Source organism: Botryllus schlosseri, chromosome 11, assembly GCF_051294905.1.
Source record: "Botryllus schlosseri isolate E-star chromosome 11, Bs_hap1, whole genome shotgun sequence".
In the NCBI taxonomy this organism is placed as follows: domain Eukaryota; kingdom Metazoa; phylum Chordata; class Ascidiacea; order Stolidobranchia; family Styelidae; genus Botryllus; species Botryllus schlosseri.
This window is the reverse complement of record NC_137246.1, coordinates 5136748-5150421: the sequence shown is the minus strand read 5'-3', so window position 1 is coordinate 5150421 and position 13674 is coordinate 5136748. Positions and strand designations below refer to the sequence as shown.

Genomic DNA, 13674 nt, shown 5'->3' with positions numbered 1-13674 from the left:
GTTGCGAAAAGAACGCAATTAAAATACCTTGCACTACCATTCATCTACCGATGCTCAAAAACGTAACCTTCACATAATTAAAAATTAAAAATCTCCTGTCCTCGTTTAAAGTGCTTATTATTTAGCCATTCGTGCCAAATGCATCTCGCTTACTTGCAATACCCAGACAATCACAACAAATACACTGCCCATTCCTGCTCCTAGCAATAAATTACCAATGCATGGGCACATACGTTTTATCGTTGCTGACTGCAAGAGTCCAGTATTCGTGAAATACTCTACCTGAGCGCCGGTTCACCGTTTCAGTCTTCTAAGAGGAATAATAGATATGTGCTACTTGACGTTATGGTTAACATGCGCTTTATTTGTAGTAACTGATGAAGCTGTTGTTTGGTATTGGTTTTTGGCCATCTATAGCCATTTTATAACCCGGGATAATATAATTATGATAAGCCGCTGACTTCTAGCGACTTTGTTACCGCTTATGCTGATCACATGGCGATGAGAAACCCAAATAAACCGCCAACATTTAGGATGGGATTCTTGAGTCGACTGGATAAACGTACCACTACTAACTATACTGTCCCCCACCTAACAGAGAATCTCCGTGCTAGCAGAAAGTCAGGCTAGAGTCACATCAACAAGTAACTGAAACAAGTTTCGTAGTGAAGGATTCTATTGCTGTAACATGTACGCTTAGGAAACATATATATATTCAATAAGTTAAAAATACTGAAATGTGCATATCAAGATTGTACGGTAATAGGAATGATGAATGTTTCGTGGTAGGCCGCTGCCTACTGTGTTGACTTGATCCTTTCAGCGCCGTCGAAAGGCGGGGCGTTCCTTTGTGGCGAAGGTTAATCTTGAATTCTAAACCGCCATACGTAGCTTGGTTATATCGCACTGGATTATAACCGGGTACTGCATGGGGGGCTGGTGATTTTTGAGAATACATCCAGAAACCCGTACGAACTCCACGAATCGTATCGATGATTTGTTTTCCTGGTTTGTAATTCTGGTTTGAATTGCGAACCGCGATGTGTAGTCTCAATATGTTGCTCTGGATTATAAATAGATATCCACAGTAATTTGGCGCGATCTTCGTGGCTATTCACACTCTGTGCTTGATTCGAGAAAGAAGGCCATTATTGCGTGCGAATTTGAGAATCCTTCTTTTGCAATCGTGACTTAAATGAGATCTGAAAAGAATAGGGCAATAGTCAGCAAATTTGTAAGTAATGAGCTCGCATTCAGATAGTAGAAGTGAAGTTATAATTCATCGCAAGAAATCTCAAGATATATCGGAGTACCGCCGAGAAAGATCTTGGTTTTAGAGTTCAATCAATTCGAAATAGGCAATAAAGTTGTTAAAAAGACCGTCAACTTACCGGGCAGTTTGATACACTGAGACGCAGTGCGCTAATTTCGAAGTATATCGAAGAGCGTCTGCTATCAAAGGGCCGCATACAAGAAATAACATCATCAAAACGATCACTCGATTGGCAGCCATTCTTGCTCTGTTGTATTTGCGCTATCCGGTTCGTATTTCGCTTTTACACACGGTAGAGGTTATTTCCAACACTGAAAAACATGCTATTTCGGACGATTTATATAGTTACATAAGAGAGCGAAACTTCAGAAAAAAGCATTTGTGCAGTCAAGCGTGCTCATCTCCAACACCATCTCTCGGTCTGATCTCCCGTTCCAAGCAATGTTCACTATCGGCTCAACGTGAGAGGATCGATATGAAGACATCGGTCAAATATGGTCACGGTCATTTATGACGTATCAGCATTCATTCGACTGATAATTCTCCTATGAGCGTACATTTACACAAGTTTACAAGGTACATGTTCATTACTTAACCTAGTGTATGCCCATGCCCAAATATCGTTTTATATCCGTGGGAGTCCACCGAGGTAATACGAACATGGAAGCAGCATGATATTCAGAATTAATTGTTCTCGAAACTCGAATAATTGCGAGAATAACCTGTTCTTTGTTCTGATATAACCTGAATATGAACGCGTATACTCGGTAATTGAGAACTTGGAAGATTTCACGCGGCCACACGAAAAGATGCGGTGTCATTGAAGTGGTTCGCGATATAATTGACTCTTTTCTACTACATGGAAAATGAAATTACAGTCTTTCCGCGATGTTCTACTTCTCTTTTATCAAGATACAGTCTGATACTGTATGTACATTGTACCTGCTTGTGCTAGCCAGTAGATTTTGGTAGCTAGCTACTTCATTCACTCTTGAATTTATAATTTAAGAATATTTGCAGGAACTTGCACAAAATAATGATATACTAGATAACTAGACTATTAATGACTGTATCGCATGTTTACCTTCAATAATGACAGTATATGAATGCCCCCATGCATATCACTGATATTATTGCAAATGCATATTGGATATGTTGTCATCAATTGCATTTGGCCTACTATCGTTTTTAAATCCCAATTCGTATGACTTTGCGGCTATAGCCGAAGCTCGTAATTTTTGATTTAATAGCAAACATATGATATCTTACGATCCATTCAGTTGTTATCCTTGTGGCGCTGAGATGGATTTGAACACCATAATTTGCTCTTATGTCAATTGGCATCGTGAAACTGTTCAGAAAAAGTTCGGATTTGAAGTATGCCGGGCACTTGTGAAAACTTTGATTTTAGTGGATTTCACATTCTCAAAAGTTTTTTCACCAGATTTCTGCCGATGACATTAGGAGTAAGTGATTTCCTAATAAGAGTACCAGATTCCAAATCGTAAATAAGAATCCTTCCGCCTTCAACGCATTAAATTTATTCAAACTTGTCGCGTGGAGTGTGCCTATGTTGAGTGCTCGACACACAAGTGTCCTAGCAATTAAAGATATGATGAAAATAGTGCCCCCCATCAGAAATGTTTGGGATTGGCGCTTTTTGGCATGCCTCATTTTTGGTAACACTGTAACATATCCCATTCTGACAAAGTGCAGCACTGCTCCATCGCCGCTCCATTTGAAAGTCGGCAGCAGTTTATTGCGGATGGTTTATTGCAATGGTCTATACTCACTTGCTCAGTGTGATGTGCATTCGTAACGTAGTCTATGACAGTGGTTCTCAAACTTTTTACCTTGCGGACCGGCTAAACATAAAAACAAATTTTGCAGACCCGTGAACCTGACAAAATCAAAATTAAACCTGAATTTGTAATTACGAAAGTGTAGCAACTGAAATGTGATATTGGACATTTCATACAATGCTGCCATTTTCATATTGGATATTTATGCATAGTTCTTCTAGTGAAATTTCTTGAAGGCGTATAGTTCGAGCAGACCACTTACTTGATTGTGATTGTTTAGTATCTTTTGAAAGAAATGCGACTGTGCTTTATTTATAGCCTCTATTATACTGCCAGGGGTAAGATTCGATGTTTGTTTACAGTCGTTTGCATATAACTTGTCCGATATCAATTGGTGCGTACAACACTTGCACCATTGTGACGAACGCCCCAATTAAACTACAAACTCTCGTTTCCGGCACAATGTAGAGACAAATACGTTGAAAACTTGTTTATCAATTTAAATTCGACGTTTTACTTCTCTAATTAATGGGCAACGCACGACTTCTTACATTTTGGAATTGAGGTATAAAATTAAAATATATCTGGCGAACCGGCAGGAAACTGGCCACGGACCGGCGGTTGAGAACCACTGAAACATGGCATTGCCCTTAAGAATGTTATGCTGCTCAATTGCGAAAAAATAAATATATTCGTTTTCCACCATTTCCTTATTATTATATCTAAACATTAATATGATACAGTCTTGGAAATCACACTAAAACCACAGCTTTGATATGGATGCATTCTACTCCACTTATCACCAGCTTCCTATATTCACAGCTGAAGCGAAATGATTCATCTATATTGGATTTTCTTCCCAGGCCCTGTGATCTGTACATCATACGGAGACATGTCGGTAATCTCACGGTATGTAACCATACCATGTATCACCTGGGCAAGTCAATGGTAAGTTATTCGCCACACCAGAGTTCAACGGAACATTACATCATCTGTACACACCTCATCATGCAGACCTACGACCGCAATGTAGGAACGTCTGGAGATTAAATTAAAACGTCTTATCGTATCTGCAGAGTGAAACGCATGGGCATTTTAATCGCTGGTGGTAATTTCTCCTCACGTCGACACGCTACTTGAAGGCAGGCAAAACCTTGTAAGCTGCGCTGAACTTGACCAGCTGTATAATTCATCGGCAAAATAGTTTCCATACAAGCGGGCGTATCTGCGATGGTTTCGGTACGAGATGACTTGCTCACATTTTCCTTATTTGGCAATCAATGTGAGTGCAATTATTGGGCGTATATTGACCGAATATCATAGAAGCTGTGTTTACGATCACCATGAGATAGCCGTGACTAAAATGAAATATTCGTATTTATCATGATACTATTTTCTATTAAAGGAAATTACTCATGCTCGTGCGGACTGTTTTGTTATATACAGAGTGAAATCGAAGCGCGAAGCTGCAACTAAATCAAAACCGATTGACATGAACTTACCCCTTCAGATTGCAAACCTTACTCGATTCATGTAAAACCAAGCAACGAAATAAAATCTGGTCGAACTGTGTTATAATAAGCAAAACATTGACCAGTATGACATAATTAATTAATTATACAATATTAGTAGGGCTGGACACAATGATTCGAATACTCGAATCTGAATCGAATATTAATTTTAATGATTCGAGTCGAGTAGCAAAAGACGATTTTTTTCGAGTACTGAAATGATACGCTCCTCGCCACTAAAAGTTAATTTATCAACGAGAATTAAATTTGCGATGCTATTTTCCACTGAGGTAGCCTTGAAACCTTGACTGTCCGTATCGCAGCATACAAAACAGTAAAGAAAAACAATAACGTTACTAGAAATAGCACATTCACGAAGTCATTCTCATCCTGCAACATTGTCGCAAAGTGCAATGAAATCGGTATGGTCGAAAAATATACCGAAGTGTGATGAATAACAGGCATTATATTATTTGTGGTGGCTTAAAAGGTACGTATTTGAACTTTGACATATAACATTCTGTTATGACGTCATAATGAGAGGTACTCGAATACTCGACCCGACTCGAAGCATAATACGTGATTCAGAATCGAATCACTCAGGTACTCGAATTTGCCCAGCCCTAAATATTAGCCATTTCGGGTGTATACAGCTTTGATATTGCTATTGTGGTATTGTTATCATGTCAGTTATTTATTTGGCTATTATCGTAGTTTGTTTTCGATGATATATATATAATATTAGTCACATCATTATAATTGAATGTCTTTGTCCCTGAACGCCGATATCTATGTAATACAATAATACTTCAAAAATACTTTAAAACGCGTAATTTGAGAAGCTTCGATAGCACAAGACGACGCATATGTTCATGGTGGGTGGGCCACTAAATCGTAACCGTCAATTTCTGATAAGACAAGTAATCAAGCGCTAAATAACCAAGTAAGTACCTAGGGCCCTAGGGGTTAGATGTGATCCATACAATATGAAATTTGCGGGACTTCGGTCATGGCGGCTGTGCCTGTGGTAAAGTTGCCCGTTTAAATCTAGGTTTTAGGGTTGGTACAATATCGGATGCATCTGCACCGAAAGTGGTTGGTACTCAGTAGTCGTTCCGAATCAAAACGCAGAAATACTTGTTCTTGTATTGTGGTATTATTCAATCTAATACATATATGGAGCCCGCATCTGCCTGAACCAGTTTAACGATCAAGTACTGCGTAAACCGTATATATATTTCACATTAAGATATTCGTCGCCGTACCTCCGCAGTGTACAATAATACTGAATGAATTTATTGAAGCACAAGCACACTGAGAGAAGACGATTAATAGCATCTCAAATGTGATTTAAATTCTGACGACACCTTGCAACAACACTTGTTGTTTTGGTGATAAGCTACGGAACTATCAGTGTCATGACGTTATAAATTTAAGGTATACGGCGAAATTTGTTCATTACACTGGTTCCCGCGGATAAGGCCATATTTTACATTCACAGTTAAGTTTCATCATTACTGCAAAAACCAGGGTTGTAACCAAGTCACATTGTTCCGAGTCACGAGTCAATCTTACTTTTGCGGTTTTGACTAGAGTCAAGTCGAGTCATTTTCAATTCATCACCGAGTCGAGTCCGAGGCCAAGTCACCGTTTAAAGGGTCAAGTTCGAGTCATAGTGTTATGACTCGAGTCGAGTCCAAGTCACAGTATTGAAGTCATGTTCAACTCATGTTTTCAATCCTGAAATAGCTGATAGCTTACAGAGAATGAACGATTTCATTCTACATGCTATCTGATATAGAGCCAACGAATTCGCGTCTAGATGCCAGAAGATAGAGAATCAACAGATGCATGTTTATGTAGACGTACAGTTTTTCTTTCACATTATCAGGTGGTCGACTAAAAAAAGGTCAGCTTTCCTGCTCAGCTCCCGAAGTAGCCGCCGGAGCGTTACTAATATGAGAGGAAATTTTGGATTAACTACAAATAGAGATTTTCGGATTTTACCGGCCGCCTCATGATGTTGTTATATTGTGTAAAAATATGATTCATCGAAAATTTGGCTCAATTCCAACTAAAAAAAGCGAATTTATTAGAGTGGAGTATCTTCGATATGAAAAATAGTCGGCTTACTACTAGCATTTAATTATATTATATGAAATAATTTCTCACCACAAACACTCTCTTTATTTTCAAATATAAAATTTTCTCCTCGCATATCATTGATTATAATTTTTAAAATTAAGCCAGATTCTATATTCTTTTTATGCAACATAACAATTTTACCAAGTAGCCACCCAGTAAAATAAATAAGAATTTATTTTTGAACAACCCTATTGTACAAACATCACACAACATTAGCCATTCATCATTACTCACGTGCACAATGCACATGCACAATTGCACATAGGCTATCTAACAAAACGTCAAATGGATGGAGTGTATTGTGTGTTTTCACTGACAGCAGATCAAATCAATGATGAGTTACAATTCAGAAATGGAAAGGAGATCCTCATATATGTTATAGCGACATGGCCTTAGAATAAATCCACATCCACTGAAACACGTTCCACTGGTGCACTAGATCCAGGAATTGACAAGCATTTTTGAACCACATTGAAGAACATTGCATACTCATTATTTCTGGTCGCCCAATAATGCAAAGAATCATCGCCTTCAAATCTACACATGAGCTTATCAGTCTCTTCCAAGTACTTGACAATCAGAGTCATTTCATTGCCTCTAATTGAACAGGTGAAAACATGAACCCAACTGTGGGGCCTGGGGGCGAAGCCCCTGGAAGTTTGGCTTATTACCTCTGGGGGCTCAAAACAAACGTTTTTTTTGGGTGGGCTGACGAAGAAATATGTCGGTCCGTATTTGCGCATGGCCGGTATAGCTGCCGTAAGGTGTTTTCTTGCGGCACGCATTGTAATCGTAGCTGCCAGAGTAGCCTACGTCTGGTCGCAGTAGGCAATGAGCATTGAGCAGGGTAGCACGACCAGGTGCTTGGTTCCACGCAGAAACGTTACTTCTCTCGATATTGTTAAAGACAAGAATAATATTCGTGTTGGCGTGCAGAGGTGGTCAAAGTAGTCAAGAAAGCTACTCAAGTAGAAGTAGAAGTAGCGACAAAAAATCTACTTAAGTACGAGTAGAAGTACTTCTTCCATTAGCAACATAAAACTACTTGAAGTAGAATTGACTGACTTTAAAAGTACTCAAGTAATTAAGTAGTTGTGAAAACGATCCTAATTTGTTCACATGGATTGTAAAAAGGTGCAAATTGAGCTATGCGAAAGGTGACGAGCTTAATTCATATTGATGCATACCAACAGGTATCCAATTTTCGATAGCATAAGCATTCACCAACATCATGATCATGATAGTATTGATATGGAAATGCGATACTAATCCTCTGTTTTCTCGAATAGCAAGTTTTAGAAAATAGCATGGTACGGCACCATCCCCCATATTATAAGGTCCGTACACACAAAAAAAAATTTACCACGATTTACCGCGAAATGTCTGGAAGCAGGGTGGCCAGCCACTTGGCAGTAATATAACATTACCGTCACTCAATGTAAATTCAACTTACACCCGTCCGGTAATCTAGCTTTACACGCCAGACTGTAATGTTACAGTCACCTCTGGTATATTCAATCTACATTCTCTCCTGTACATTTACGAGCGAGACTGTAATTTTACCGCCTACCTAGTACCTACAACCCTACATGCTGTCCTTTGTAAATCAGATTACATGCCAGCTTCTAAATTCACGTACATCCATACCTATCCCAAAGCAACGCGATGCCAAAATACCGCTGTAAAAACGACATTGGGACAACTGTATATTCATTCATGATTCACGATGAAAAAGTATTGCTGCTGGAGGTCTAATTCTTCTTTAGGAGGAATGCAAATATAGCACAAGTGGTCCCAAGAAAAGGTGAATCAATTCCACCGCCGGATAAACTTCCAATTGTTCCTTTTTCTCGTCTTCATTCCTTCTGTGTGACTAGTATCTTGCAGTTCCACTAAAAAGAACTCATGCGTAAGTCGCTATATTAAGCAAAGTTCCTAACCTAGACATGACATTACAATAACTACCAAGACAAATAGGCTAACAAAAATATAGCAATTTTTGAAGTACCGGTACTGGTACATTGTGTGATGACGGTACCGCCTTTTACACGATATAGCAGAGATTCATGACTTACTTCATCTAATGCAGCGGTTCTCAACCTTTTTGGACATACGCCACCCTCGGCGATGGCCAAAAAGTTTGCGCCCCCCTGCACTTATCGTCACGTCAAAATGAGCACATCATCTAATACAGAGATAGGCAACCTCTTTGCTAATCACGGTCACATTTCAATTACTTAGGTAGTCTAAGGCCGCATTCCGGGGCATAGCAGCCGCATAGCAACCTATATTGCATCTAAGTCTGTCTTAAGCAGTGCAGTTCGCCAGCTATTACCAACAGCTACCCAGCGCACTGAGCTTTATAAGACTACTGCCAAATCTATGAAGTACGGTAATGAATGACTTACACGTGGAAATTGCTCTAAATCTTCAAAGATTATCAAAAATTTGCTCAAATGAAGTTGAGTGCGACTGCTGGCGTTTGAATTTGGCGTTCTTTCTTGAATACGAAATAAGTTTCTTCTTCAACAATCGTCTTCTGAAAATGGTTGTGAAACACATGTTTAGTCAGAATTCAGACAGACTTGGTCAATTTCTCGCGCCCCCCAGGTTGAGAACCACTGATCTAATGTATTGAAGCAAAAGGTTCCTCATTTGAGGTGGCATGTGTGCCAAACAAATCCAGCAGTGGATGGAAACATCTCTATGCTATGGCCCGAAAATTACATGAACAAGCCAACAGTTTCAACTCCTCTGTGGATGAATATGTGGTGTCACAGGTCACTATGTAAGTCGACTAATATCCCAAAATAGAACATAGAATGCGGCGAATGAAATATTTCAATAATGAAATCAAAGTCATGCCGGTGGTGTGCACAGTTGTAGATATTCACGGTAACAAATACTATGTAGTACTGTACCTTTTACGATGCGTATCCCATTCAGCATTCCTAGGAATCTTCAACGATCCACTTTCTTCAAGCACAACAAGCTTCGCTCCACCCGGGTTGGAATCCCGGTACGTTTAGCGAGACACCGATTCCATATTGGCGCTCCACCCTTTGCTCAGATCTCAATAATGGCCAGACGACGATACGACACTCGAACGATTTCAAAATGAGTGGTATTCATCCGCTGACATGCCACCAATAATATTTACTGGCCACGTTATAATGTTTGATTTTAGGTCGTATTTTTTCATACAGAAACATTTATCATTACATATAGTCCCTTTCCTTTCCATCTAATCTCGTATAAATTGATATATATTCCACGTGATGTTCACTACTTACTGTACTTACTTAACCAGACGCTGCTTGTGATGTCACAGTTGGCATTGGTTGTTTACTACGAAACTCAGTAAAAGCAGTAACGCGTAACCCTAATCTACTGTAACCTATGACAGATCGCCATGTCCGCCATTAACAAATAGTCAACTGAGCACGCGGTGCTGATATTTCTAGTTTCCCCAACAATATTATACATCCTAAACTGATATTTTAACTTATCAGTCTTATCCGTGGTAACCAACGAGACCGGCCATATAGCCATAGCCTTATAATATAATATAGTGGCTATGGTGTACCACATTAGCTACGGTTGTCAGTTGTTTCTTTTACCCTAGTATGTACTTTACTGAAATCGGTACTAGGGCCAACAATTTCCGTATGATAGACCCCAGTCTCGCGAACGTGGTTGAATCAGGTCAAATCACCACAAAAATGATATCAGTAACATTCAGTTCTACGTATAACATTGGCCGCAGCGATTTTCAAGCTAATCAATTTTGCCAATAGCCTGATAAACTGCAGGAACGAGTAACTGCCAGTAATTTTGCGAAGAAATTCTGGTATCTTGACTTTACAGCTAAATTAAGGTAATATTACATATCAAAATGTAAAATTACAAGCTACTCACAGTTATTGGCTGCGACTGGTAATTCGTTGCAAAATTTACAGAGATTTCCCAGTAAATCTACCAGATTTTTTTCAGTGTAGTTTAGTTGAAGAGCAATACGGAGAAATTATATAGGATACGGTGTAAACACTTTGCGCGATTAGTAAACGTTAATAAAAAATATTGTGGACCGCAAAAATGCCATATTGTGTAGCTTTATTTCCGGAAATTAAAGGCATTACTACACTGCTTTTATACTTCAACATGTTATCCAGACAAAAGAACTGATATTAATTATAGCTGAAAGTATATGATACAGGGAATTAAAAGTGAAATATAAATGCTACTTCTAAAAGTGGAGCATGTATTTCTTCCCTTTAGTCCCGAAAGTTTCAAAGGTGGTGTGCTAAAACAGCTCTAGAACTAAAAAAAAGTCGGAGTCCACGTTTCCAGATTAGGACACGCCATGGACATGCTAGATTACGATGTGACAAGTAAATACTAGATTGCGAAACACCAGTTTCAAACGTTATGATGAGCCATATAAACTGTGATGAAATATTTCATATGGGCGAAGGGCGACAATGTGGTGTAAACGGAACCACGCCAACCCGCGACCTAAATTATATTCACCGATACTTTCGTGAAATGAAACTGGTCACTTAGTATCGACTGCTAGCAAAGCGCGACGAAAATTCTGGGCTTTACTCAACTTTTGTGAAAATTAAATGTTGATACTCCGTGAAAACAGCCCCGAAATTTCTCAGGCTATCTTCCTGATCGGTAGATTGAACTACTTCTACTTGACAAACTGAAAATAGCGAAAAGTAAGTAAGTAGATCACAAAATATTACGAAGTAGAAGTAGAAGTAGCGAAAATCGGATCTACTTGAGTTAGTACCAGAAGTAGAGGAAAACTACTTGAGTACTTCGAAAAAGTAGAAGTACTTCGTTACAGACCACCTCTGATGGCGTGATCGGTTAAACCCACGGCATTCGGTGCGAAAGACTGTAAATGACTTTCGGCTGTAGCACATTTATCTGGACAAGGCAATTTTACCTCGACTCAGCAGACTCACTGCCATAAAATCACATTGGTGCCCCCATGAAGATACTGAATTACTATCAGAACCCTCTAAATGTCACCCATCATATAGTTGCAAAAAACGGTTGAATACTTTACATTTTGGCTTCATTTCAATTTTGACAGTTCACCGGTCCGCCTGATATTTTTAAAAATTTTACCGGTCCACGAGGTAAAAAAGGTTGAGAACCACTGCTCTACATCACCAAATATTTCTTCGTAGGGAGTACCATCCACGTACGGGACAGACACATACAATATAGCAAATATTCAAATTACGTCCGCAACAAAATGTTGATATGTTCGAAACCCCACAACCACACGTTTAAATATAAATTCTATGTATATGTTTCTCAATATGTAACTATAGCTATTGCAAACCTATGAGAACCAAAGTTTATATTGCGATTATGGAGCTATTTCCTTTGGAGATGTGTCCACGATCACACGTTGCACGTTGGCAGAAGCGTTATTCGCGGGAACACAAATAATCGCAAGTCAGATTCCAACAATTACAATGACACCAAGCTCAAATAAAGAAAAGTCCGCTCACATAGCATGTTTTTACTATTCACGGCACGTCATTGCGTGATGAAATGCAATTACGCATTCGATTTACGGTGGTGGTCAGCTAGAATCACGCCTATGATGTTGACGTAACCATTTGAAAGACGTAACTTAATTCACCGATAAATAAGACCGTCCCACTCAATTTCTTAGGAGGATGGCACTTGAGACACTTCAAGGTGTATTACTGTTTCGTCGTAATGTATAATAATCCATCGCGTAGACACTATAGTCTCTGTGTCACGATCGATGATGGTACCACATCAGCAATGCCTTGTAGCATTCTGTAAATAAAACGATCATGACTGCGAATGTACAAAGTGACAGCGCACCAACGAATGGAAATCATTGTAGATTTCAGTTATATTGTGATATTGACATTTTCTTTCATCCCAAGCAATAAATATTTTCGGGAAAATGATTCCCCCAAAACTAAAGCCAAAAGCGCTATCATGACCCCCTTGTATGTTGAAGGTATGCGGTCGGTCTATCTTCCCGCGATGTGTCTGTTACGACTGTAATTGACTCTCATTAGATACGGGAAAGTATGATGCAGTGTTTAAAGCCGACAGCTATATGTAGGTAACTTCTGATGCGTTGTTTTTAACGTGACATTTCCCATCCACGTTAAAACGTCTACCGTGTTTCGTTGACGAACCCCGAGTTATGGAAATGTCTCGTATTCAGGTTTCGTTTATGATGATCAAACGCCGTGGTATGATTGTACATTGTACAATAATTATAATTAATGCGGTGATTTATGTATAGGCGAATTATGTGACATTCTCATAGTCTGATCAACACCAATTCCTTCCAATTCCAACTTTCATGATTTTTCGATGAATAAAGACTGCACAGTTCTGTGCGAGACCCAAAGACCGATTCCGTCAGTGAATTGACATAGTTTTGTATTATGCGTATATCTTCCGAGATTGATATCAATTAATATTGAAAATGAGGTAGCCGTTTGTGGAGGCGAGCGGCGCACTGTGCTAAACCGGAGTTGGCAACCGATTTTTCTCTGCGGACTGGTTTTAAAAACGCATTTGTTCTTCATTGAAATTTTATTGCAGCTCTTGCAAGGACGTTATTCAACGTGAGATGCGGGATCGACAATAATCGTGCCATGATCATGATACAAAGCAACAATAGATCTCGTTATTTTCCGTTGAAATGAGTACGCGAACTTGACATCATACTAGATTTCGCGAATCAAAATGTCCAATGTGGAATATATTATGCAATGATACGACTATAGCTATGGTTCAGTTTAGTAGCATCAGTAACGACTGTCCACTTTTGTAATTATTTGTGATCTCGGGCCTGTAAAGCATCTACTGAATACCCTACTGTTTTAAATATTCGCTCGAATATTTCGTCTCAATTATTCATAGC

At 39.1% G+C, this 13674-nt stretch overlaps 2 long non-coding RNA genes across 3 annotated transcripts; both read right to left on the bottom strand.

Annotated features, from left to right (window-relative positions):
- Positions 1-658: 658 nt before the first annotated feature.
- On the bottom strand, positions 659-2093 carry LOC145450831 (uncharacterized). Its single transcript, XR_013918596.1, has 2 exons — positions 1392-2093; positions 659-1202 (listed from the first exon to the last, which is right to left on the bottom strand). It is a non-coding gene; the product is annotated as an uncharacterized LOC145450831 (long non-coding RNA).
- A 6327-nt stretch (positions 2094-8420) lies between these two features.
- Positions 8421-10737, bottom strand: LOC145450981 (uncharacterized). 2 transcript variants are annotated; one of them, XR_013918659.1, is made up of 3 exons: positions 9653-10737; positions 9140-9270; positions 8421-8623 (listed from the first exon to the last, which is right to left on the bottom strand). It is a non-coding gene; the product is annotated as an uncharacterized LOC145450981 (long non-coding RNA). The 2 variants fall into 2 exon arrangements; XR_013918658.1 differs by lacking the exon at positions 9140-9270.
- Positions 10738-13674: the final 2937 nt, after the last annotated feature.